The 25,707-nt window shown below is 41.0% G+C and overlaps 1 long non-coding RNA gene across 1 annotated transcript in view; it reads left to right on the top strand.

Moving 5' to 3' along the window:
- LOC140843802 (uncharacterized) overlaps window positions 1–25,124 on the top strand; it is a 28,623-nt gene extending 3,499 nt beyond the window's left edge. The window contains exons 2-3 of the long non-coding RNA XR_012121770.1: window positions 4,704–4,840; window positions 24,634–25,124. This is a non-coding gene — a long non-coding RNA (uncharacterized lncRNA). The remainder of the gene's footprint in view (window positions 1–4,703; window positions 4,841–24,633) is intronic.
- The last annotated feature ends 583 nt before the right edge of the window (window positions 25,125–25,707 follow it).

Here is a 25,707-nt window from a genome sequence, read left to right on the forward strand (position 1 = left end):
CTTTGACTATTCTGCTTAGGCAAAGTAGTATGCCATATCACTGGATTTGGAGTCAGACCTATCTGAGTTTGCATCTGGGTTCTACCTCTTGGAAAAGTTACTTATCCTTTCTGCACATTAGATTCAGCATCTGCAAACTGGAGATAATACAAGGTTGTTGTGAAGATTAAATGAAGTGATGTATGTATAGTACTGGACACATTTTTTGGGCTATACATAGTAGACAGTGCATGGGGACTAGTATTATTTTTCATGACATTTGATTGAGATAATATCAAAAGATTCAGCTAGATTTAGGTCAGATTTGCACTTAATTAAAATACATGAGAATCAACATATGCTAATAAATAGAGACTTACTTTCAGAGCTTTGGATATGAAAAAGTAATCCATATTCTATATTCAAAAAGCAAAGTATATAGCAATTATAAGCTTACTTAGGTCAACATGATAATACTATTTGAGATTTCTCAGAAGTTTTTATAATATAGTATATGTAGGTCAGATAAGTCAGGCGACATCTGCAGGGACATCTAGGCAGGACAATATTTAAGGTGATACATATACACGTGGTAGGTTTTGCTGCTCCTATGGGTTACATACAGATTAGGTCAAAGAACTGTCTAATATAATTTCTAGTAGGCTGGAAGTGGGATACAGCACAATGCTCACACCAACTGTCATGCCACCAGAAGAGCAAAAACAGTTGTAAAATTGGAAAATGTGCAGCCCTGTTAAAGGACACCGGTTTTCTCCTTTTCCTTTACACTTGAGCACTTGGGCTAAGATCCATGTTCAAAGAGCTCTGGAAAGTGCTTGTAGAAGGTACCTACAACTGGCTCCCTGACCCTCCAGCACATTGACTGGAAGAAATTGCTCCAGGCCTCAGACCCCAGTAAGACAATGGATGTTTTTAGTTCTTTAGGTCCTCTGCTGTAAGGTATCTGAGAGAGGCCAACTCTTGCTTGGCCTGTTTGCTAACACAAGACGTGCCACAGCTCATTTGCACTACCAAGTCTCTGGAAAAAAATAGACATGAGGGTTTGACAGTTCTCCCTCTCTTATTTATGTCACTGGCCTGTTCATCTTGCATGAGTAGAAATTACTAGTGACATGTTATTTCTCCATTATCTCTTAGCCTTTCTTGGTTTTTATATAGCAAGGGCATTTCTTCTAAGGGTATCTCAACTCCTGGGGGGTGAGGGATGGAGGTGAGCCATGTGAATATTCTTTCTCATTTACCACTTTGTCTGTGGAACTTCTCTCTGCTTGGCTTTGGAGAGTCACAAAGGGTGGGGAGGGATGGAGGAATGGGTCGGGTGGTGGTTAATGAGTATGATGAAACACAGAAGGCAAGGACTCTGGGTTTTCAAGGTCCTGAGATTTTGGGATTTTGTTGATTTGAAATGTGGTTTTCATTATCCAGACTATACACTGAAGATCAGTCCCTCAAAACAGAAGTGAGCCATTCACTGAGGCTGACATGGTAGCCAAGAAGGAACCACATTTAATGAGGCATCTGACTAGCAGCTTTAGAGAAGTAATAATCCCAAAGCTAGTTGCAAAGGAACTCCAATATTAGAATGTGTGTTATTTAGATCTTTGTTGGTGCCATGTGACACTGCTTGCTACTGTCAAAAGGGAACAGTAAAACCATTGATTTCCTTCAAAGCAAATAACATACAAACATGAATGTGAATTAGAAGGTTCAGACTTTCTACCTGCTAACTCTAACATGGGCCAAGATCAGTAAAGCAGAAACCACCCCCATCAGTGACATGGAAGGGACAATGGGAGTTAACTTCTTATCTAAAAAGAGGGTGCATATGGAGATTGTGGTTAGAAATTATTGAAGTGGAAGAGAAAAAATAGTGTCTACTGGAAATAATAGGACTTTGGGTGACATGGTGGGCACAACCTCTCCATTCTCCCACATTCCATTTCTAACACTGATCACACTGCAGCAGGTCATGTGGCCAAAACGTCTGTGCCGAGAGCCCTTCTCCACTTGCACTCCTTGGATAAGAATACAAGTAGGCGGAGCCAGTTTTATTGAGCACCTGCAATGAATTTTACCAATATTATCTCACTTCCTTCTCACTATAAGCCTTACTCACTATAATCATTTTTTAGATGCAGAAAGTGAGACTGAGAGTCACTTGCCCAAGATTACCCAGCTACTAGAAATATAATCCTCTCACTTTGTCTAAGTGTACTTCTTATTTACACTGGCTCAAATCAGCTGTTTGTTGTCCTGGTCCTCTGGTCTTTTTCTGAGGTTACCACCTGAGCTACCTGTTAATTTCATAGGCATAGCTACAAATGCAGTTGGATCCAGTGGGGTAAATCCTACAGGATGACATACTCTGTGAGAAAAAGGGATTTTGTCTGTCATGTTCCTGTCCATATCCTCTGACAGAGTTGGGGCCCTATACATGCTTGTCATATGAAATATTTGTTATCAAAAGAATATGTCCATAGAAACTCAGATGTAGGAATTTGCTTTTGGGTTGAAATCAGGCTTCTTGAAGCTCTGGGTTTGGGTGGACTGTCTTGGGAGGTGTTCTCTAGGATTTAAGGGGCTGAGCAGGCAATTTTCCTCAGGGCAGCCCTGATAGATGCCCAGATGCAGGATCCATGTAGAATATATGGCTGGGTTCTGAACACTGCTTGCAAGAATGCACAATATCCTATAAGGTAGTATAATTGTTTAAGAGATGTACGTCTGTGTTTTGTATTGAGACCAGAATGAAATTTCTCCTAAGCATCCTCATAAAAAGGGTCTCTCATGATGAATGCACCTTGTCTTCAATGACATCTATGCAGGGAACACCATGGAGGCATTCTGTGACTTTACCTGTGGCTATACTCAGTGGCTATACTAGAGAGGTGAACAGTAGTTTCCAAGAAGTGCAATCAGAAGTCATCAGGCCATACCGTTGGATGCCACTCTCACTGTTTTAACCATCTCTCCTCCCTGGCTGATTCATGGTAAGGGTTTGCCCTCTGGGAACAGTTGAGCATTCTGGGGAAAATTAATTATTAGCTTGTTCTAAAAGCAGCACTGTAAATTTAAACACATGCTTTCATACACCCTGCACCTTCTCTCTGACCCTTTACTTATCCTCAGATACGCAGGATCTAAGAGACCATTCCACTTGGAAGGAGCCAAAAGAAATGAAAAAGGCCTTATTGCTTTCTAAATAAGATGATGGGAAAATGCAAAACACCCCAGCAATAGCCACCCAGTTTGATGCTGGTGCTCTTTGTTTTGATGTAAATTTGAGGTAATTCCTGCCCAGTAAAGAGAAGGGGGCAGCACAGTACCTGGTTCCCTAGAAATGAAAGTTTTCATTCTTTCTGGTGGGCTTTGCTGTTGTGGCAGAGTTTTGAAAAGCCAGTTTTTCAAAATTAATACTTCTAAAATTCTTGAGCCCATGGGGAGTCTCAGAATTTTCTTTGGAGCAGCAAAATGAATTTCAGATCTGTCAGTTTGTCATTTAAAGTCCCCAAATCTAGAGCCAGTGTGATTAGGGATGCTGGCAGAGTTGCAGGGAAAAAGCTCTCTCCCAAGGCCTTGTTTTGTTCCAGCACACTTGCCAGTTCTGCCTGTCCATCCAGCAAGAGATTGTGTAATCCCAGTACTCCTGGGAGCCTACCAACCCTGAAAGAACCTGCCTCCCTTTAATCTGGCTCAGTAAGTCCCCAAACAAAGAACCACTTCATTGTCCCTAGAATAAGCTTGGACCACAGTCTGATGGATTTATAGCTATAAATCACCACGTACAGGCACAGGTGGCCTCTGCCCTTTCATCATTTGGGTAAATCAGGATTTCTGAGCTGACCACTATTATGCATCGCCAAGGAGGCTGGCTCCAGATGGTGTGACCTCCAGGTATGGCATGACAAATGGAGGTTGCGCTGAAGGAGGAGACCCTGGCCAGGGCAGCTGATGGATGCTCTCCACTAGGACGGGACGACTTTCTCCACCTGAAGGATGGGGTGCCAGGTGTTGGGCAGTTCTGATTCCCCTTTGAGCAGCAGAACATAAACTGGACAGCTTCTAAGTTGTATCTCAGGGAGATCAGGAGAGCCCTGTCTCAAAGTATTTACTTTTTAAATATGCCCATTCTGGGGACTTTGCTTCTTACTGAGGCATGGTGGGCATTAAAGAGTGCCCTGTTAAAATGCAAATACCTTGTGTTGCGTTCTGCCTTCAACATGACCAGTTTTCCAGTAGTTACAATTATGAGCAGGGAGGGAAAAGCTCAGTGGGGGAGGGCCGCAAGGCGGGCAAGGCCTAGCCTGGAAGAGAGGTGGAGGAGGAGGTAGAAAGAGAAAGAGGCATTTGTTTCCAGATTGCATTGCTTCCCAGTGCCACTGGCAAGACAAAATTGTGCTTTGGCATCTCTCGCTGCCACCAGTGGTTTGAGAACATAGCCAGGTTTGGAAGAGAGAAGAGAGGAGGAGGCTTCAGGTGGGGATGGCTGGGGCTCGCCTCAGCGAGTTGGTTGAGGGGCATGCCTGGTCCCCATCCCCTCTCCAGCCGCAGCTGTCCGCTGTTGCCCACAGAGCGGTGGCTGTGCCTGGACGCGCAGGCGCAGTGTGGTGAAGCGGAAGTGGAGCTGGCGTCAGGGGTTCTAGTCTGGCCCGTTGTAACCAACCAGCTGGAAGGCTTCTGACTCTGGGGTTTTTTATCCTTAGCAGGAGGGCTTGGCTGTGAGGCTCCTACAAGCTGGAACAGTTCTTGCGGTGTGAGTTGGTGGTGATTTTGAGAGTCCTGTGATGCAGCCACTAGCAGGATCCACACCTTGCCCTGAAGGCGTCCTAATGAACCCAAGGTAATGGCCCGCTGTAGATGTCACACCTAGTTCCCATTACCGCATCCACTGTTGACAGAAAGTTGTAGGAACAGTGCTTAGAGACTGCTGCTGGTCTTAATTCCTTTCTTTAACCTTGAGATGAGAATGCCTTTGTTTGAGTCTCAACAAGTCTCAAGTTACATAACTCACTGTTATGAAAATCTCACTCACTGTTTTATATTCAGCTTTTTAGCTGCCCTGGTTTACAGCTTTAATTGAATAGATGGCCTTGTATTTATGCTAAGTTTTTTGTCTTTCTCTTTCAGATCTTGACAGGATAATTACATTGGTTTGTTGAGTAAACCCTGAGGCCAACTTCCTAGTGCAGGACATCAGAAAAAGTTTTCAGAACTAGCCCAGACCAAGCCAATCTGCCTCCTTCCCAAAGCCTTCCCCTTAGACAGCCAGACAATTTTATTCTTGTTTCTTGAGCACACCCTGGGGACAAGTATATACTAGGCATGGGGCTTGCTGGAATGGATGTATGCATAAGTACATAAATAAGTTATATGCTTGGAGGTATGTTGGCAAAACTAGAAGTTTCCTTAAATCCTCGTCGTGTTCTCTCCTGTGTATTTGGGAGAGTGCCACCCACTGCTTCACTCCTTGATGTTGTGCTAGGAACTGGGATGGGGCAAGAGGAGGCAGGAGAGGAATAACGCATGTTCTCAAGGAATTCCCCAGTCCTGCGTGCAGCTGGCAGCAGGGGAAGGGCAGCCGTGTAAATGGGTAGCTCCTTACAGTGAGACTGCTGCTTACCTCGAGTGGTACACACAGGGTCATGAGAGCAGTAGAGGAGGAGGAGAAGAACGAGAAGAGTTCAGCTTTATAGAGCATTAGTGTCAGAAAGGGATTGATGGGAAATGAGGGGAAAAAGCATTCAAGTCATAAGGAATAGCATGTGCAAAAATATGGAGAGGATTTGTGTGTTGCCAGAACAGGAACACAGGTGGAGATTCTTACAGGTTCAGGAAAGGCAGTGGAAATGGAGGAGAGAGAGGCTTGGAGAAGCCGCGGCAATGAGGCTGGGGAGGTTAGCTGGGACTAGGCAGTGGAAAGCCTGGCTCTGCTCCAGGGCCTAGGAGGGCAAGAGAAGTGAGTAATGCAGGCCATGGAAATGTCTATCTCAGACTTCCTGGTCTGGATAGGAGGACCTTGAGGTAGTTGAAGGGAGGCATATTCATAAGCCTCTGGGTCCCGACTTGTTGCTCTGATTCTAGACATTTGCAATGGCATTTGGATACATTCAGGAGTAGGGCCAGGTTTGGGGAGATGTTTTAAAGAAGGAGAATACCAAATGTACAAGAATGCTGGAGTGCCTCCCAGGGCCCTCTGGAAGGGCCTTGTGCAAGCAAAGTGCTCTGAAACTTGTATTTTATTAGCTCCACAGTGAAGCCACCTGTGGAACCTGAGTGGTGTTTGCCCAAAATATTGCAAGTTATAAGTAAGGCCTAGTTTTATGATTCCACAGCTGTTTTCCTGGGAGAAACATCTTTTGCTGTTAGTTCTTCCTCTGCAATAAGCAGCTTTTAGTCCTGGACCCTCTTTTCTACCTAGATCCTTTCCCTAGGTGACCCAGTCTCAAGCATGATCCAGGATGTGGTCTAGCCCTGGTCTGCCTTTCTGACTACCTGCTGCCTCTTCCCCCACATTGGCTCTCTGTCTTGTCCTTATATGCATCAGGCTCTCTCCCATCCAGCACTTTTGCATCAGTTGTTCACTCTGCCTGGAGTGCTCTTTCCTCAGAACCTCATTCGCACATTCAGGACACAGCTCACATGTCGCCATCTCAGAGAGGCCTTCTCGTATCACCCAATCTAAAAAAATCTCCTTGGTCACTCTCTTTTGTACTGCTTTTCCTTATTTTCTTCATAGCACTTTCTTACTAGGCAAAATGATTTTATTTTTCATTTTTTACTATCTGTAAAAATATCTCCCACCACTTGAGCTGTTTGAGCACAGGGACCTTGTCTGACTCACTGATAACCTCAGTCCCTGGCATGGTTCACATAGACACTCATTTTTAAAAGAACCCAACAGAGTTGATTGAAGGCATTCTTACATAATTATATATTTAGCATTTGCATAACACTTTCTAGTTTCCAAAAAAACATTTACATACATAATCTTACTTCTACCTCAAAACAACCCAGTGAGGCAAGTAGGAGAGGGGTTGTTATGGCCCCATTTTAAAGATGAGTAAATTGAAATTCAGAGAGGTGGGACGGTTTGTCTGACATCTACCAGCTAATAAATGACAGCACCAGGTCTCCTTCCATCAAGAGCAATTCTCTTTCCATTCTGGCTCGTGTTTGTAAGACTTGTTACTTCTCTCGGCTGCTCAGAGCAAAGGAATCCATCCATATAAGGATGGAGAAAGCATGTCTCCCCTTTCCTCTGAGAGGAAAGGAAAAGAGAGTTTGGCTTCCACGTGAAGTTTTATGGCAGATAGCCTCATCTTCATCTGCAGGTTCAGCAGAGAATCAGGCTAATTATTATATAGTAAAATGACTTAATTTGAACAATAACAAAACATTCCCTGTGTGCAGTAGAATTTTATTACATATCATGAAAATGGAGAGAGACTTGAATTTTCATTTTGATTTAATGTCAAAAGCATTCACCACTGGGAAATTTCATATATTTCATCCTTAAAGGCAAAACTTTTGGATGGTGAATAAGGAATGAAAGGCAGCCCTGCCATTTTTTAAATAGAGGCTTGCAAAGTAATGTTTTTTAAAATTTGTCTAGAAAATCAGTAACAGAATAGGGAGTTCAGAAACCTGAAATCCCTAATCCTAGTCAAAGACTATTGGAAGTATATTTCTACAACTCTTCTGGGCTTCACTTCTCCATTAACAGAAATCTTTAGGAAATGCTGATGCATTTATAATACTAATGTGATCCTTGAATGAATTTTGTTTTTGTTAACAAATTACACAGAGAAGTGTGTAAATCTTACAGAGCTCGGTGAACTTGGACAAAGTGAATACACTCATGTAATCACCTCCCAGATCAAGAAATAGATCATTAGCACCAGACAGTCTGCCTCTTGCCTGTCAGCCCAGTAACTACCCTCCCTGAACAAGGGTAACCAGTATTCTGAGTTCTACCACCAAAGATTAGTTTTCTCTACTTTTGAACTTTATGCAAATGGAATCATATAGTAGGTAGTTATCTTTTTTTGCCTGGCTTCTTCTGCTCCGTATGTTATGATGTAAGATTCACCCATATTATGTGTAGTTGTAGATGGTTTATTCCCACTGCTCTGTCATAGCTTGTTGCCTGAGTATGCACATTATCTGTTCCACATTGATGGTCATTTGGGTTGTTTCTAGTTTAGTACTGTTAGATATAGTGCTGCTGTGACCATTGTTATACATGTCTTTTGGTGAAAATACATATAGATTTTGGTTGGGCAAAGATCCAGTAGAATTGCTGGATCACAGGATATACTTATAGTCATAGATATCACCAAAGAGTTTTCCAGAGTGGTTTTACCAATTTATTCTCCCACCATCTATGGTTAAGAGGTCCGTTACTCCACATTTTTAGCACTTGGAATTATCTATCTTCTCATTTTAGCTATGCTGGAATGTTTCCCATGATGGATTTTATTATATTTGAGTTGTCATTAATTTGTGATAATTTAGTAAGTACATTTGTGAAATGGTGCATCAGGAACCTGGGATTAGGTGGAGATTAGATCTAACTGATGCTCAGTTTTATTCTTGTGTTGTTCTCTCATTCCTTCATATGCCTAGGTTCAGCCCACCCAATGAGATGGCAGGCCTTCTGAGACCAAGGGCTTTGTTGCAGGCTTCTTTCCTTGTTGTTATAGCCCTAAGCAAAGTGCTGGGCATAGAGTATGTGCCCGGTAAGTTCTGATGGACTTGGGCTGACCTGTGTGATGGAAGCAAACCCAGCAAAACCTATGGACTACCTCAGTTCATGGTTCCTTGCCTAATCACTCTGTTTTCTGGCACTTTGTAGGGTGATGAAAAGGACCAAGAGAGAGGAGTTCTAGAAAATGTTCAATTCCTTCGTGTTCTACTGGAGCCTACATTCCAAGTGCTGAAACTCTTTAGGTAGAATGAGTCCTTCTATTTTCAATAGGCTTTCCCTGAGGCGTGAAGTTTAGGCTATGAGAAAGTATAACAGATGGAAGATTGTCTTCCCCTGGGTTGTCAGGAGAAGGCATTCTTTGTGTCCTTCCTTGCTTGAAGGGGTGCTTTGGACTCAATATGTCTGTTCTTATTACACTAACCTGATTTCCCTATGGCTGCATTTAGTTTGATAGAAATTTCTCCAAAGGCCACAGTTATCTCTAGGATACTTAGTTCCCTTCTTGGCTGATTTTTTAAAAACTCTGTCCTAATTTTTAAGAACTATTTCTGTCATTTCATCAGCTAGAGGATCTGTAGTCAATTGCCCATTTCAACATGCAGCATTGTGTCATGCTATGCACAATTTTGTTCATATTGAATATTGGCTATTTCTGGACTGAGATCCTGAGATGTTAAGTTAGTACATTTCAATAGTTCTGACTTAGTTTGGAATTAGGTATTTACTGAAAGTAGTTGGTGGAAAAGTCCCTCCACCCCATGTCCCAGCCTTTCTTTCAGTTTTGGACTCTGACATTCATAAGGAAGATAGATTTAATGTGTGTGGTCAAGAAGTGGGGATTAAAAAAGGAAAACAATTATGGACCTTGAAAAACATGTATAGAGTGCTGACACAGACCCCATTTGGGCTACCTGCTGTCAGGCATACCAAGGTAGAATGTATAGGTGCATGTGTGTGTGTTTGTGTGTAAGGGAAGGTGGAAGAAATGAGAAATCCTGGAAAAGAATATTGTGGAAGATCCTGAAAGCATATCATATAGTAATTGTGCATAGTCATTAATGGGAACAGGTTTGTTCTGCAAACTGAAATCAGAATCTGCAGGTAATCAGATCTAGTGCTCTGGGGCCTCCCGTGACACAGTGATTATTGTAGGCTAGACCAAAAAACAATGGGATATTTGATTCTTTCCCCTTTCTCTCCTATCAGGGCTGGCCAGCTTCCCAAATTTTGTGGGGAGATGGAGGGACTATGAGTTTCAGAATGTTTTTCCTCTGGGGTTGGGCCTCATGTCATATCTCCTGATAGGAGATCATATGTCTACTATCTTATATCACATAACATACATGTCTCTCCCTTTGTACGTGTATTTGCTCTTCAATCGCAGATTGAACTGGCTGTGACTCTTGGGTTTGTTAAATTCAGGTCTACAAGATAACTCTGTGGGTATTTTTGATCAGGTAGTTAATGGCTATAAGCTCAAATGCTTGGGGTGGCTCAAGCTGACAGCATGAATATGAAATAGTCTGTAGCAAACTGAAATACCTATTTTCCTTCAACAGGGGATCCACTAGTCAGCTTTAGACAGTGTAGGTTGGGCCAGGTGGTTAGATCTTCTGATTTTTCAAGAGAAGTCAGAAATCCAGATCTTAAAAAAAATTTGTAATTTCCTGTTTTTTAATGTTTGTAAATAATTTTTAAAAAATCACTTTGCAGGCCAATTATTTGAGGGCCAAATAAAACAAATCTGCAGGTTTCATTCAGCTCCCAACTCTAGGCCTCCCAGTTGAAGTGATTTTCTGTGGAGAAAAATCCAAAAATGCCCAAGTCAGTTGAAGTGATGTGGGATTGTATTATAAGAATACATGTGACAAGAAGATAAACAAGACTTTTTCAACCATGTCTCAACAAGGGCTCATAGAAACCCAGGAGCTCTATAAACATTCGAGGTAAAAGGATGAACAGAAACAGCACATGGCTGGTAGTTACTGAGAATTAGAAGGTCTTTATCACCAGTGGTGACATAACTTATGTAACTCAACTGGTGGCGTGTTTCATCATAAGCTGCCTCTGACACGCATTAACTTCTCTGGTATTTGTAAAATTCTTGACTGGGTCTTAGGGCTTCCAGGGTGCTCCCAGTCTGTTACAAGTTGACCTTCATTACTTAAGTTATGCCCAAACAGAACGAACCTGTTCCCATTAGTGACTATACAGTTACTATCTGATATGCTTTCAGGATCTTCCACAGTATTCTTTTCAGGGGTTTCTCATTTCTTCCACCACCTCCTCAAGTTAGGGGAAAGTCATTTTCCTTGTGGCAAGAGCATTCATTGTTAGAGCAGCAGAAGAGGTGCTGGTAGGTCAGGGTGTGTTTGGAAGTCATGGCCCATGCTCTTCTCTATGACAGAATGTATGGGCTGCCTCTCCATCAGCCATCCTTCCTTTCTTGCTAACAATATTCAACTTTGTTCAGTTATCAGGCAACGTATGCACCTCAGGGAAAGCTGGTCCCAGCCCAAAGCAGGGTGGATCTTGATTGCATCAGAGCTATCAGGACAAGAACATTTTCCTTGTCAGAGATTCACTTAGGAACTAGCATGTGTAGGGATTCTGAGCAACAGACTACAGGAAGGCTGAGGGAAATTTTCCTTCTAATGAGAAGAGATTCAAGACAGGAGATAGACCCTCTTTGGAACATACTGTGGCATCTTTATACAGCACTTAGAACTTTGGCAGCCAGTTTGTAACTAAGGAATATAAATGTGTGGATAAAAATCAACCTATAGAGGAAGGAAAAATAGAAAACTGGAAAAATAAAAACCTCTAATATCTTAATGATATCATTGAATAGTGAGTTAACCAACTATGAAACTGTTCTACCTTTGAACTTAACTGTTCCAGTAGGTGCTACATTATCCTTTTTGTTGATGATATTCGTGGTTGGGTTTTCTGTTATTTTCAGCTTAAAGCAGCCTCATGTATTATCAATTATTATTTCCTTTGGAATGTTGAAATAACTCAGCTTTCCCTGAAGATTAGATTTTGTCTTCAATGGGTTTATTGGAAGCAGCCTCTGAATTTTAATGTTGCCCTTTATGTTCAAAGAAGCCTTAGCAAGTCACAACTGTGTATGTGTGGAGGAACCTGCTGAAAATTGCTGGTGTGATCAGCGATCTCACTGGCGGGGGAGGAGAGCTATTGTGGGCATCTGTGGTGGGCTGGCTGCTTGTGCCCTTGTGTCCAGTATCATATTCTTAGGTATACTGCCTGCAGACTCAGGAACCGCTTCAGGTTTAAGTCTCCATGCTCATTCAACTGCAAATAATCTAAGCCTACAAAGTTGCCCTTTGCCGTGATCACTATTTGCAAGCCCAGGGCAGACCCCTGGGGCGCTGTCTACTAGATTCCCCAGCTCCCTGCAGATCTCTGCTATCCTCTCTTGATGTTTTTCCAGCTGCACCTTCCAAGTCTCTTCTCTATTCAAATATTTGCTGCTGTTGTCCTTTATATTTCCCTCTTGCCTTTGTTGTCTGCATGTTTCTCCCCATCACTGCTACCCAAGAGGAAACAGCTAGCAGGATTGTGTTAATGGATGTTGGCGACGACAGACTAGAAACCAGGATCATTTTACTCTTTATTCACTTGCATGGGTCTTGGGAACACCATTGTTTAGTGAGTGCATGCAGATTCCCAGAAGCACATGGGACTCAAATACTTTCCATTTATTCTCTTTTTTTCAGTTCCCAAATTTTTGCTGCCGAATTTCTCTTTCCCCCCTTTTGACCTGTAGTGGGCATTTTTTTGCCCAGTCAGCCTTTTCTTTCCCTCAAAATTGAACTTCCTCTTACTTTCTCTTTCCCACTCTTGGCTGCTCACAACTAGCTCCTTTATCCCATAATTTCTCTTTTCCTGTCTTTTCACCAGAGCCCTCTTATTTTTCTTCCAGTCTCCCCAGAGCATCTGTGTGTGCACCTGGAATTTCACTGCCTCCCTGAAGCTTTCCTGACTTAATTTTGGGAAACTACCATGTATCAGTCTTCTGCATATAGTGCTTACCCTCTGCTAGGAGAGCTACCAGTTTCTCAGTTCTCACATAAGCATGATGAAAGACATTAAAACCACCTTGGAAATTGTTTTCCTTGTTAAAGTATTAGACTGAAAGATTTTGTGTTCTTTTAGGCAACTGCAACTTTTATGGTAAGAAATAACCTGCTTATTTTGTAAGGAACAGGTAAGTACCCTAACTAAGTCATGGTGAATTTCCTGTAATTTTTCTTCATTGACCTGAATTTTATCAATTCTATCACTCCTCATCATTTCAGTATGAAAGAAAAGAACATTTTATCTGCCGTAAAACATGCATGCATGTAAGAAGAGAGGGCCAGTATGGAATACATACTTCAAATTTAAGTATGCCCATGAACTAACATCTCAAAATGTTGTTTTCCAAATGGACATACACATTTTGTTTTTACATATGTAAAATAAGAACAGGAGGAAAATATTTAATCCATGCTGAAATAACTAAGTGTTTTTATTTTTAACATTGGTTACAGGGCAATTTTGCCCTACTGAGCTGGAGCCAAGATATATCTAGGATGGATAATATTTCTCCTTCAAGTCTCTTCTGGCTTTGCACCCATTTTTATCACTAATGTGTATCATTTTGTCTGTGTTGGTCAAATCTCCAGTGTCCTGGGAAGGAGGACAGATAGGATTAATTGAGAGCAGGGCCTGTGACGTGAGTGGTAGAGGAGAGATACAGAACCTCATGGAAGGTGCTAGAGACCCTTGGTTAGAGGGGTGAAACCAGAAATAGAAGAATTGGCCTTGTGAGACCTGGAGGTGTTCCCAGTAGGAGGTAAGAGGAGGAACCTGCAAAGCCTCTACCCACGAGTGACTTTGGGACTCTCGGCACAAGCAGAACTGCTTAGAAAAGTGTAGCAGGGCTGGTTGGAGGTTGATCTCACTGCCTCTGTATAGAATCTGCTCAGTTGTGGTACCCAGTGAACTGGGGGCTCTAGGAGCATCAGCAGTCTGCATGCTTGGCACAGATCCTAGCTCCCTCCCTGGGCACTGTCCGCACTAGCAAGGATATGGCTTTGTCCTCAAGAGCGCAGAGGAATGGAGATGCTGATGGAAGGTGGTTGGGGGAGGCAGGTTGGGCAGAGAAGTCATTGAACATGAATGTCTGCTCAAGAAAGAACAAACTAACCAGCCTATATGTGACAGTGGCTTGTTGTACCCCTTCAGGTTTATAGAAATAGAAGAACATAAAGGTTAAATACATTGCCAAGAATTCTTATCACAGAGTGAGAATTGCAATCTGGATCCCTTGCTGCTCCAGTTTCTGGTTTAGTCATAGCAAGTGTAGTTATTTCCTAGAATGAATTTCCATGGATTAACATGGTTGTGCTGGGAGTGAGCATGCCTGTAAGATGCTCCAGAGGCTTCTGGAATTGATCAGAGAATGGGTACAGAGAATGGGAAGGCATAGTTGGCCACTGCTAGCATGGCCCAGCGTGGTGTCCCCAGAGGATAACAGCCATTATGTAGTGCTTCTCCGGCAACAGGTGACACTGCCCTGAAGCAGTTTGGTCTCTGTTTGAGAAGAAGACCACATTTAGTACAACGGAGCAGCAATCATTGTATCTTCTGAGATCTGCCATTGATATCACATGGTGACAAGGAGAGGACTTGTGGGGGATAGTCAGGCCAACCCCAAGGCGCAATTGATATCATACACCTGGAGTTCCTCAAGTTGCTACAGGAAGACAGAACTTAATAGTTTCAAGTGGGAACTCCAGAGTTCTGTCCTTGGGTTCAGAGCCTAGCTCCACTACTTTATAAGCTGGGTAGCCCTGGGCAAATTGTTTAATGTCTCTTGGTTTCACATTTCCTGGTATAAAATGAAGAGAGTACTAGCACCTCTGTTTTGGAGTTATTGTGCAGATTAACTGAAAAAAGTTATTATGGTAATATGAATTACCAGACACATGTAAGTACCTGATCAATGTTAGATGCTGTTTTAAGTCGTAGTCGAGGGTTTTGGAGATCTTTCCCTGTGACTTGAAAATCTGACTCTGGTATCTTGGGATCCATTGTTTCTACTCCATCCTACACCAATAGCTAAAGGAACAGGGTTGTAGACAGAGTGAAAAGCTTACTTGGACAACCACCTGACAAGGGAGGGGGCCCCGGATACATCTGGATCCCAGCGCTCTCGTGTGGAGCCTACTGGGCTCTGCTGTCAGGTGGCGTGGCTAGTCTGGCCCCTCGCCCCTCAGAGTTGCCTGTGAAGTTGGAGTAGACCTGCCTGTGCTTTGTCCTTCGGCGTGTCCAGGATCCAGTGCTCCTTTTTGCTGACTCAGGCCAGCTGGTATGGCATACTTATCTGAATTTCACATCAGCCTTCACCTGATTCTGGGCTGCAGTTGAACACTTGGTACTCACAGTGATGGTCTCTGCTTCCCCACTCAGTGGCCTTCCTAGTCCTCCATGGTATATCTGGGAACAGTGAGGCCCCAGCCTGGGGAAGCTCAGAAAATCACTAAGGCCCACTTCTGCCTAAACCCTGTGCATCATTGGCTTTAACCTACTATACCTGTTTGAAGGAGCAAGGCCACTCTGTGGAGCAGGTCCTCCCTGAGTTCCAAATGGGGAAAGAGGGGCAAGCCCTCTCTCTGTTTTCCTTTCAATCTGTTTAACACTGACTTCCTGGAGATAAGTGCCATAGGGGCAAACCAGAACACATGTGCCCTTGTCTCTTTACTCCTGTGTTCTCAGATTCAAAGGTGATAGGATCATGTGCAAGGTCAGAAGTAAAAGTGCCCCCACTTCCCATCTCCAATGGTATGTATGTAAGGAATGGAGGAAAAATAGTGTTTGAGCAGTATGGAGCCGGAAACCAGGTTATGGAAAATTCTTCCGATCACTCAATGGGTAAAATGGTAAAGAGAGGATTTTGTAAAGAGAGTGATGATTAAAATTGTTATGGAATTTTTTTCCTGTCAAGAATCTATTGCAAAATGCAGCTTATACAATTATAAAGGCCCCATGCATTTTTAATTCAAAGAAAATTTGAGATCAGTCAATGAAAAGAAAACCTGATATGCCCTAAAATCTGAAGCTCCTACGCAAGAGAGACCTGATGGACATTTCCCCAAATTTAACAATAATTGTAAAAATTTACACATCAATAGTAAAATGTTGTGAGGCTGAGGCTTCTCTAAACTAATAAATAAAAAATTTATTAACTATGCTAGAAGAAAGACTAAATTGTCTATTTTCTCTTCAGAAAATGATATCCCAAAAATTGGTATAATAAGAAGAGCCAAAGATTATTCAGGCAACAAAGTGAGAAAAAAAGGACTAGAGAAGTATGCCATGAAGTCGTTAATCAGCAAAAGCATGGTATTTCTGTATATTTGTGGTGTTAGCTTTATCAAATTTGTGATTTCTTTTCTCATTCTAAATAAGTATTTATGTTGAGATCTAATTTTGATTCATAATGGTTTTCTTAAATAAATTCCCCAAGTTTGTAGATGTTTTAGGTCCCACACATCGTGGATCTTCTCCTGATGGGAGCTGCATGGCCAATAGTCTGATTTACAAGAGCCACTGACGGGTATTTGCAGGCCTATAGGAACAGGTCCTGTGGCTGAATGCTATTTTTCATTTGTATTTCTGTCAAAACAAAACAACAAGAGCAAAAAATTAAGAACTACTGCTCTAGACAGCTGAAGCAAACAAGTAATTTTAGAAAAAGTGATTATCACTCTCCTGAGTTCAGTGTTTATTACTGCTATGTATTTGTTTATTATTTTACTACAAATATATGTTTATGCATTGATATTATGCCATGTGCATGTGTTCTGGTTATCTATTGCTACATAACAAATAACCCCAAAGCATAGTGTCTTAAAAATTACAATCACTTCATTGTGTCTTACGATATCTCACCTTCTTGGAGGGTGATTGGACAAGCTTGAAAGATAAAAATATTTGCCAGGTAGATCAGGTGACAATGGCATTATCTCAGCTTAAGCAAAGAACCTTTGTGGGAAATAGAAAGAAGGAACTCACATTCTGAGCATTTATACATGAAGACAGACCCCCAAGAATATTGAGGGAAATGAGAAGCAGCATGGGGCTGAGGAAAGCATTTGAAGCAAAGTGGAGATTTAACTGTTAGAATATAATGATGACACTACTCTAGTGGCAGTGAATCTAAGGGCTAAACAGGTTACAAGGACAATTAATTCTAAGGGCATTGTCATGGTGGAGTGTTCTGCCTGCCAAATAGCCAGCCAGTTTCTGGAAGCTTGGAATTAAGCTTGTGTGTAAGATAGGAAGGGACTGCTCTCCAGTTACAAATAAAACATGTGAATTGTAATAAGGCCAATGTAGATATTGTCTTAATCTTAAAAGAAGCTAAGATATGCAGTTCCTTCTGTGAAATGCGGATTTCCCACTGACTTCAAAGGCATTCCTGAGGGCAGGGGTGGGACGGGAGGATGTTAGGTGTGCCCAGATAGGGTGTTTGGGGTGGCTATCATTTACTACACTGTTCTCAGAGGAGTTAAAGCACACGGCAGTGTTTGCTTCAAGCTACAAGCACATTTTCAGTATCCTTATTTTTGAAAAAGTGTTATAGAATATGATATGGTTCCTAAAGAGTTCCTGTCAGTGTTCTTTTATATGCTGATCTTAATTTAAAAACTAGTCTCTATCTACTTTTCCAAATGTACTCAAGCAAGTTCAGTTCATAGATTTGGAATTTCGTTGCTCCCACTGCTAAACCATTTTAGTGACTACAAGATACCTGTGAATCCCATAGAGGTCAGTCATCAAAAGATGCTCCTGCTCCGTCCAGGAGTTTGTCATGATGCTTCATTGGTGCATTTAGCCTGGACTTTGTGCGGTGTCTGCCTCTACCCCAGCTGTCTCATGGACATTCAGAAGGTGTTTCCAGCTACTTACTGGTCGGAATATGCGGCTTATGATTAAAGAGTTTTCAGTACCTGGCCTCAAGACCAGTGTGTGATCCAGAAATACATGGTTAAGAACATAGGCTGTGGGGGTAGACAGAACTGCATGTCAATCTCAGCTCTTGAATTTACTAGTCATGTGGCTTTGAACAATTATGTAACCTTCTGAAGCCCAGGTTTCTTCTGTAAAGGTCAATGATGCCAGTAATCCTTGCCTCATAGAGGTATTTTGTAGATCAAATGAAATTATGAATAGGTATTATTATTATTAATTATGCTCCTTCTTTTTAATCTCTTCTCGGACTTGAAAGAGCTGCTTCATTAGAGCAATAATTATGACTATCATTTTTTGCCATGTGCCAGCCACTAGGCTAAACACTTTATGTACATTATCTGTAATCATGACAAAAATGCTAGGAAGAGACCTTAATTTTAGAGCAAAGAAAACTGAGGGTCAGAGAGGCTAATTAACTTATACAAGGTCATAAAACCCAGCAGCAGAGCTGGGGTCTGAACTCCAGAGTTGGTGTTCTTTTACTAAGCCACACTGAGGTTAATGTATTCCAGTCATTTATTTCTTGGATCAGTATGGGTTGGAGGGGTCATTATTTCCCTCTTGCATTTATGAGGGACAGATATCCCTTGCTCTAGAGAAAGATGGACACCTAATATTAAGCAGCAAGCCCAGATGGAAACCCATCTGTCCACAGTGTTCCATACGGAGCAACTGCTTTTCAAGATGCCCATAATTCTCAATATGAGGCAAATATGGTTGTGTCAGAGAGGCATTCACCCATGTCCAGGCTCCTACAAGTACTAGCTCCAAGGAATCCTTGATGTTCTTGATTTGATCTCTCTTAGAGACTATAACCCAACAATGCTGGCTCATCAGCTTTGGATATAAATAAAATCTCCCTACCAATCAATAAGCCAGAGTCTCTATTCTTGTCCACCTCTACTCCAGCAGCAAGTCTTATTTCCCTCTTTCTTTGCAGAAGATGTCCTATCTGGTCCTTCCCTCAAAATGTTTTCTTTAAGAGCCTCATGTGTGGCAAGTCAGTTTGTTAGCCAACTGGATTAATCAGGGACCACTACCCAGTGAGAGGAGCCTGCAGAGTCCACCTAGACGTGCCAGTGATTGGGTCAATCTCACTGTTTCCTAGTTTTCCCATTGCTGCAAGACCTCAGGCCAGTTCCCCAGCCTTGTTCTTCTTTTGTCAGCTGGGCCATGAAGCAATTCTGCCTGTGCCCAGAAATCCAAGTAGTCTCAGAGCAATGTCTCATTCATCTTCTGTCAGTCATTATTGCTCAAGAAAGCACACATCTTTGCATGAAAGACCAGTAGTTTGCGAGCACGATATAGCTTCCAGTATACTTCTAGAAAACACATCCCTGAAAAGTTAACAAGGTCTACAGAGATGCAGTTACTCTAACACAGACAACTTTTTTCATTCTCAGAGAGCAATATATCTCATTTTGATATATAGGTTCAATACTTTATATCCAATAGTCAACACCTTTTCTACTGTGGCCACTATATTTGTTTACCTGTTTTCCTACTCTAATCCTGCCCCATCCACCTGATGTCCCCTAAATCAAGGGAACAGTCTCCACTAATGGATATCTAAATTACCTCTTACTGAGAGGAACAGTCCTTCCGTCTTTCACCTTTTCCATGAAAGTTTAAAAGGTAGGAGGGTCAGTACTCATACGCTTGGTACCCTGTGTTTTCCTTCCATAGAAGACTCAGAAAGAAAGACTGTGTCCCTGAGGTACTACAGTGGAAGGTTGTCTTAAGAATCATTGCCTTTTCTCTGGGAACCCTCCTCCCTCCTTTTTTTGTTTTAAGTAAGGGTTTGACTCATCTTGATTCAGCCACAGTAACCACAGACTGGGGAGGGAGTGGGTGGGAGGGCCAAGATCGCAATACCAAAAAGAGAAAAGCATATTGAAGGAAAAGAAAGGAAACGAAAAGGAAATGGGGAGTGTCCCAGACTGATGGAACTGGATTCTTCAAAAGTCAAGGCAGAGTGAGGGAAACCATAAGGGCTTGGTTACATCCAAGACATTTGGAATCTTCCAGAAGAATGCCTACAATACCCAGTAGAAAGGGATTTCTCACCTTGAAATGTCATGGGTTGGTATGGACTTCAGTAGCTGTTTTTGTTGACAATATTAACTTTAATTTAGCAAATGGTCTATGCTGTCCTGTTTGTGAACTGTTTATTTCCATGTGTCTAGGCAATTTTTTAGTGTGTAAATCTTTGTGGAATAATCCTTTTAAAGCTTTCTTTTCTGTCTTTTTTTTCCTGCTATATTCTTCAGGCCAATAAAACAGAAAATATCCTGACAAAGTGAGCTTTTCAAACTTGTGTCACAAAGACATAAACAGCATGCAATTAACAAGATGCAATTAATGGCAAAGAGCCTGCCATTAATATGAAGGAATGTGTGTGGAGAAATCATTCTCTGCATTGTGGTGGTGGTTCAGGTCCCAGAACTAGAACCTTAGTTACCCAAAGAATATTGCAAAGAACATGGAAATGGTAATTTCCTTAGTTTTGTGTGATGACTGGAAAATCCTGATTCAGCTTAAATTTATTTGGATTGAGTCTGCGGCTTCTCTGGAAATCAATGTAATTCTTCCTTTCTGACTTTTCAGGGACATTAAGCAATTTCCAGAGCTCCTGTAAGGAAAAAGGGAAAGTGATTAGTTATTAGGAAGAATAGGGCAGATGAGAAAGCAAGTTCTCTAGTTTTCCCACCGAAGTACTAATCAGGTCAGGCCTTGCTTCGCTTCAGAGATCAGACAAGATTGGGCATGTTCAGGGTGGTATGGCTATAGACCTCCAATTCTCTTATGGGAGGTAGACCTAGAGAGTAGTGATGACATTTTCATAACCATACATCTAAATGCATGATTTCATACATAATGGGAGATTATGTCTGAAACCAGAATCATCTGGGAAATTTGGACTGTGTGGTTGGAGAATATGCTGAGTTTTCCTTCTGTTCGAGAGACATAAACTGTGAAGAATATCCCAAGATATTTTAGCAGTAGTCTATATAAAAGGAACCAATTGTAAATCAGAAATAGACTTTGAGAGACTCTAGATCATTAGTTGCCCTGTTTAAAAATTTTCTAGTTTTACTAACTTGCGCCATTGTTTTCTAAGATTTCTTTCAGGAAGGAAGTTGTGGACATTAGAATGTCTAACTTAAATTCTTCCTCCTGAAATCTAGGCCTCTTCTATCCTCTATCACAGAAATTTGTTAGATGCCCAAATGAGCCACTTGCAAAATAATTTTAAAAATTATAGACAATATCACAGCTCTCCAGAAAATACATAGAGAATAAATATGACCCTCATATCATCCTATACCTTCCTTTATCTCCTTCCAGTTTTTTAAATGTCCACACATGTCTTGATATGGTTGTAATGAACTTTTTTCCTGCTTGACATTATAAAAATTTTCCTAATTGCTACATGGCTAATAATGGTTATTTTTAACAACTGCATACAAATACATGGAGTATAAGTTTTGATTGATTCAATCAAAAAGATGTTTTGTTCTTTAAAAGAAACAGTTCTTTTAAAAATTACATTTTTAAACTAAAACAAAATTTCATGTTAGTAATACTTTCAAAACTATAGAAAAGTTTCAAGAATAAGAATAAAACATTGACCAGCTATGTACTCTTTATCTTGATTCACTGTTGTTAACATTTTGCCCCATTTGCTTTCTCTCTCTCTCCCTTCTCCTTTCTTTCTCAGTAATGTTTTTCTAAACTATCTGAGAGGAAGTTTCATACATCCTGGCCTTTCACCCTAAGATACTAGATTATGTATTTTATAAAAATAAGAATATACTTTTATAAATTTTGTACTGATAACAATAATTTAATCTACCATCTGTGTTCCAGTTTTGTCAATTGACTCAACCACGTCCTTTAGATCATTTTCCTTCCTCAGTACAGGATCCAGTCTTGGATCAGATATTGCAATTAGTTGTTTGGTGTCTTCAGCCTCCTTTAATCTAGAACATTCCCACAGCCTTCTCTTGTCTGTTGTGGCATTGATGCTTTTGAAGAATACATCCCCCTCTTTTGTTTTTTTAATGGAATGTTTCTTGTTTGAGGTTTGTCTTAGTTTCCTTCATAGTTAGTTTCATTCCAGACTGACATGCTACATAAGTGATGCTGTGTTCCTCTTAGGGCATCATCTGTAAACACGTGATGTCCATCAGTGATCTGCCTCATCACTGGTGATATTAATTTTAATCAACTAGTCAAGGGTGGTGTCTAATTTCTGCATGGTATGGTTTCCATTTTTTTCCCTTGCAATTAATAAGCAAGTGTGGAGAGAAATGTTGACATGCAAATATTCTGCTCTTCAAATCTTCTCCCCTCTATTTAGCATCCATTGATGATTCTTGTCCGAATCAATCTTTGCTATCATAGTTACAAATGATGACTCTTCAACTCTAGCACTGTCTCCACATTTGCCAGTGAACCCTCGGTCTTCTACTGTAAACAAGGGTCCTCCCTTCACATCTGTATCTATTATCTATCTATCTATCTATCTATCTATCTATCTATCTATCTATCATCTATCTATCTATCTATCTATCCATCTACCTACCTATCTGTCTCTATCATGTCCCTGTTATCTATTTCATCTATCCATCTATCTAATTTATTGTTTGTAGAGACTCATAGACTCTTATTTTCCTAAAGATCTATAATTCATTATTGTCTTTGTTTAGGAGCTCAAATTGTTCCAAATTTGGCCATCAGAATCCCCTTCTGTGTCTTTTTGACATGCCCCATGATATTTTTGAGTACTTCCTTAATTTCTCCCACAAAACTGATGCTTATGGCTCACCTTATACCCCCTTGCTCCAGCTCTGGAACCAGTGGTTTCTTCCTGGACTCCTCGTTCCTTTTAGTAGGGAATGGTATTAGAAACCAAGACTAGGTACTAGGTATGATCATTGCTACCTTGGTGTCTTTGCTTATAGGACTTTTCTGTGAGCAGAGCTAGGAAATAAATGCATTTATATGCACATGTGCACATCTGTACATATGCACATATATATACGTGCATATGTACACACTTGCATACACACATTTTAGAAATCTCTGGTTCATATCGATACCTCCTATTCAATCTATCCTATGGGAACCATCTTGCCTTCCCCTTTTAATTATTTCTGTCTTTTCTTCCCCATTCAGAACCCTGGCTCTCAACAATATCAACACATTTACTCATTTGTTCAGTTCTTATAGTACATCTAAAATAGGTAATCTATAATGGAATTGCATTGCCCATACCTCTACAAATACAGCCTACTAAAGAGAATTCAGGATTTGTTTGCTCTTCTGCCCCAACCCTGACCAAGACTGAGAAATATTGATAGTCCAATACTATGTTTGTAAATATACTTGACTCTCTTTTATTCCCTCTCTTCAGTATGGTTATGTTATTCATTTAAATATTGTTACTATCATTTGTTTCACTTGCTTTCAGTTTTAGTATCTCCTTCCCATCCTTGCTGATTTTTTACTTTTTGATCACATATTGCCAAAAGTCAATACTATACAAAAAGTACACTCGGGGAAGTGTCACTCCATTCTGTATTCCTTCTTATTCTCCTTACCCCCATTCCTTGGAGGCAACAAATTTCATTGTTCATGTTTAACCTGAATTTCTTTTTGAACAGATTAGCAGATTTATGTATGTTTTCTTCCCTCTCACACAAAAGACAGCATGCCATATAGTCTCTTTGGCGGTTTGTTTTTTCCACTTAAGAATGTGTCTTGGGAAATCACTCCATATCAGTTCATAGAGATCTTCCTATTCTTTTCTTTTCTTTTTTTACAGCTATAAAGTGCTCCATCATGGGTATTTATCATTTATTTATTAAGTGGTAAATAATATTATTTAACCAGTCACCTATGCTTGGATATTTAGTTTCCAGTATTTTGGAACTGCAAATAATGCTGCAGTGAATGAACTTGTGAAGGTGTATTTTTTCCATTATTGGTGTTGTATCTTCAGGGTTAATGCCTGGAAGTGAGGTTGGCAGGTCAAAGTGTAAATGCAAATGACATTTGTTGGGTATTGCCAAATTCCTTTTGCATAGGGGTTATACCATTTTATATTCTCAGTGAGAATGCAGTGTGAGAGTGCCTGTTTTCCCCACATCCTTGCCAACAGAGTGCAATCATAAGCTTTTGAATTTTTGTCAATCTGATGGGTGAGAAATGGTGCCTCAGTGTTGTTTTAATTTGCATTTCTTTTATCACAAGTGAAACTGAACATTTTTTTGTATGTTTAAGGTTCATTTTTATAACTCTTTTTGTGAATTGTTTGTGGATATCTTTTGCCCATTAACAGGATTTAAAAATCTTTGAAGTTGTTCATTTGTCAGAAATGGCTTTTAATACAATTTACACTAACTAAATTTAATATAATTTGCATTAACTGAAGGCACAATCCCAAAGTACCTGCTGTGGATAAGCTATGGAGTCTGACCTCCAGGGGTTGACAGTCTATAAGCTAACCACTATTACAGTATATATGAGCATAAGCTCTGGACCCAAATGCTAGTCCTGCACATAGGCAAGCTTTTTACGTTGGTGCCTTCGTTTTTCCATCTGTAAGAATAGAATAACATCTTCCTGTTAGAATTGTTATAAGGGTGAAATGTCTTAACATATGTAAAGTACATTGAACCATCCCTGGAACAGAGAACATTCTGTACATGTTAGCTATTTTATAGTCAAGAAAATGCTCTCAATACATTGATTTGATCCCATAAGAATCCTGTTACATAGTCATTTATAAAAAATGAGGACATGGAAGTTTAGAAACATTAGGTGAATCAGTGGTAGAATCAGAATTATGACCCATTCATTAATTCATTCCACAGATATTTTTTGAGACCCTGCTATTGCAGTAGGCACTGAATTAGGAGCTGGAGGTATATCCTGAACAAGACAGATCTTTGAGCTTCTGGAGCTGACTTTCTTGCGGAGAGATCTGCGTGGGTTGTGGAAAGAAACGAAAAGCAAGGCAACCGATTTTGTCTGTCTTGTCTATTCAGCACACACAACAGTGTCAAAATTCATTTGTTAAATGAAAGAATGAAGGAATAAATGATGAAAGTAATGAGAAATGAGGTTTGGTACACTGGCAGGGCTCAAATCAGAAGAGACATTGACAACTATTCTGAAGAGTGGACTTTATCCTGAGCAGAAAAATTAGGTGAACAGATTTGTATCTAAGAAAACTCAAGCCAGTGGCTGTTTGGGGGACCCACAAAAGGGTGAACAGCAGTAAGTTTCAATAAGTCTAGTGGGAGATGATGGTGCCTCAATCAAAAGGGAGGCTGAGGGGGTGGAGAGGAGGGGAGCTGGAGAAACTCAGAAGTTCAGAAATGACTTCACAAGGGCCAGTACTGGGTGTAGAAGGGAGAGAGGGGCTGGGAGAAGTCCGCAGTGACACTGAGGTTTCACTGTGATGAGAAATTGAAGAGGGATAGGTGACTAGGGAAAACGGGAGAAAGGGCTTTTAAACACAAGGATTGAGGGGACAGTGCTCAAACCCTAGTCTGTAAATGCATGTGGCTTCTCTACACTCCTTGGAGCCAGGAGATACAGATCTATTCAGGGCACTGTAGGGGCAGCCTATGAGATAGACCATGTCTAAAAGCAGCAAGGACACTAGTTAATAAGTCTATTGGCCAGCAGTGCAGCCTTAACTTTCTGGGGGTCCCAGGTGGGTTGTGGTCAGTGCTAAGTTAACTGCTAATTCTAACTGGAAGTTTAGTCTTTGATGGCAAAAATGCTCATTTTTGCATCTTCTCCCATGCACAAGATGGTACCTTGCATAAAGGAAACTGGGCAATATTACATATATGCTGCACAGGCTGATTACGATGAAAGGAAGTCTACCATCAAGCAAGGTTTATGGCTTGGGCGTTAGGCTGCCCCAGGGGCATTAA

Source organism: Manis javanica, chromosome 1, assembly GCF_040802235.1.
Source record: "Manis javanica isolate MJ-LG chromosome 1, MJ_LKY, whole genome shotgun sequence".
Classification (NCBI taxonomy): Eukaryota; Metazoa; Chordata; class Mammalia; order Pholidota; family Manidae; genus Manis; species Manis javanica.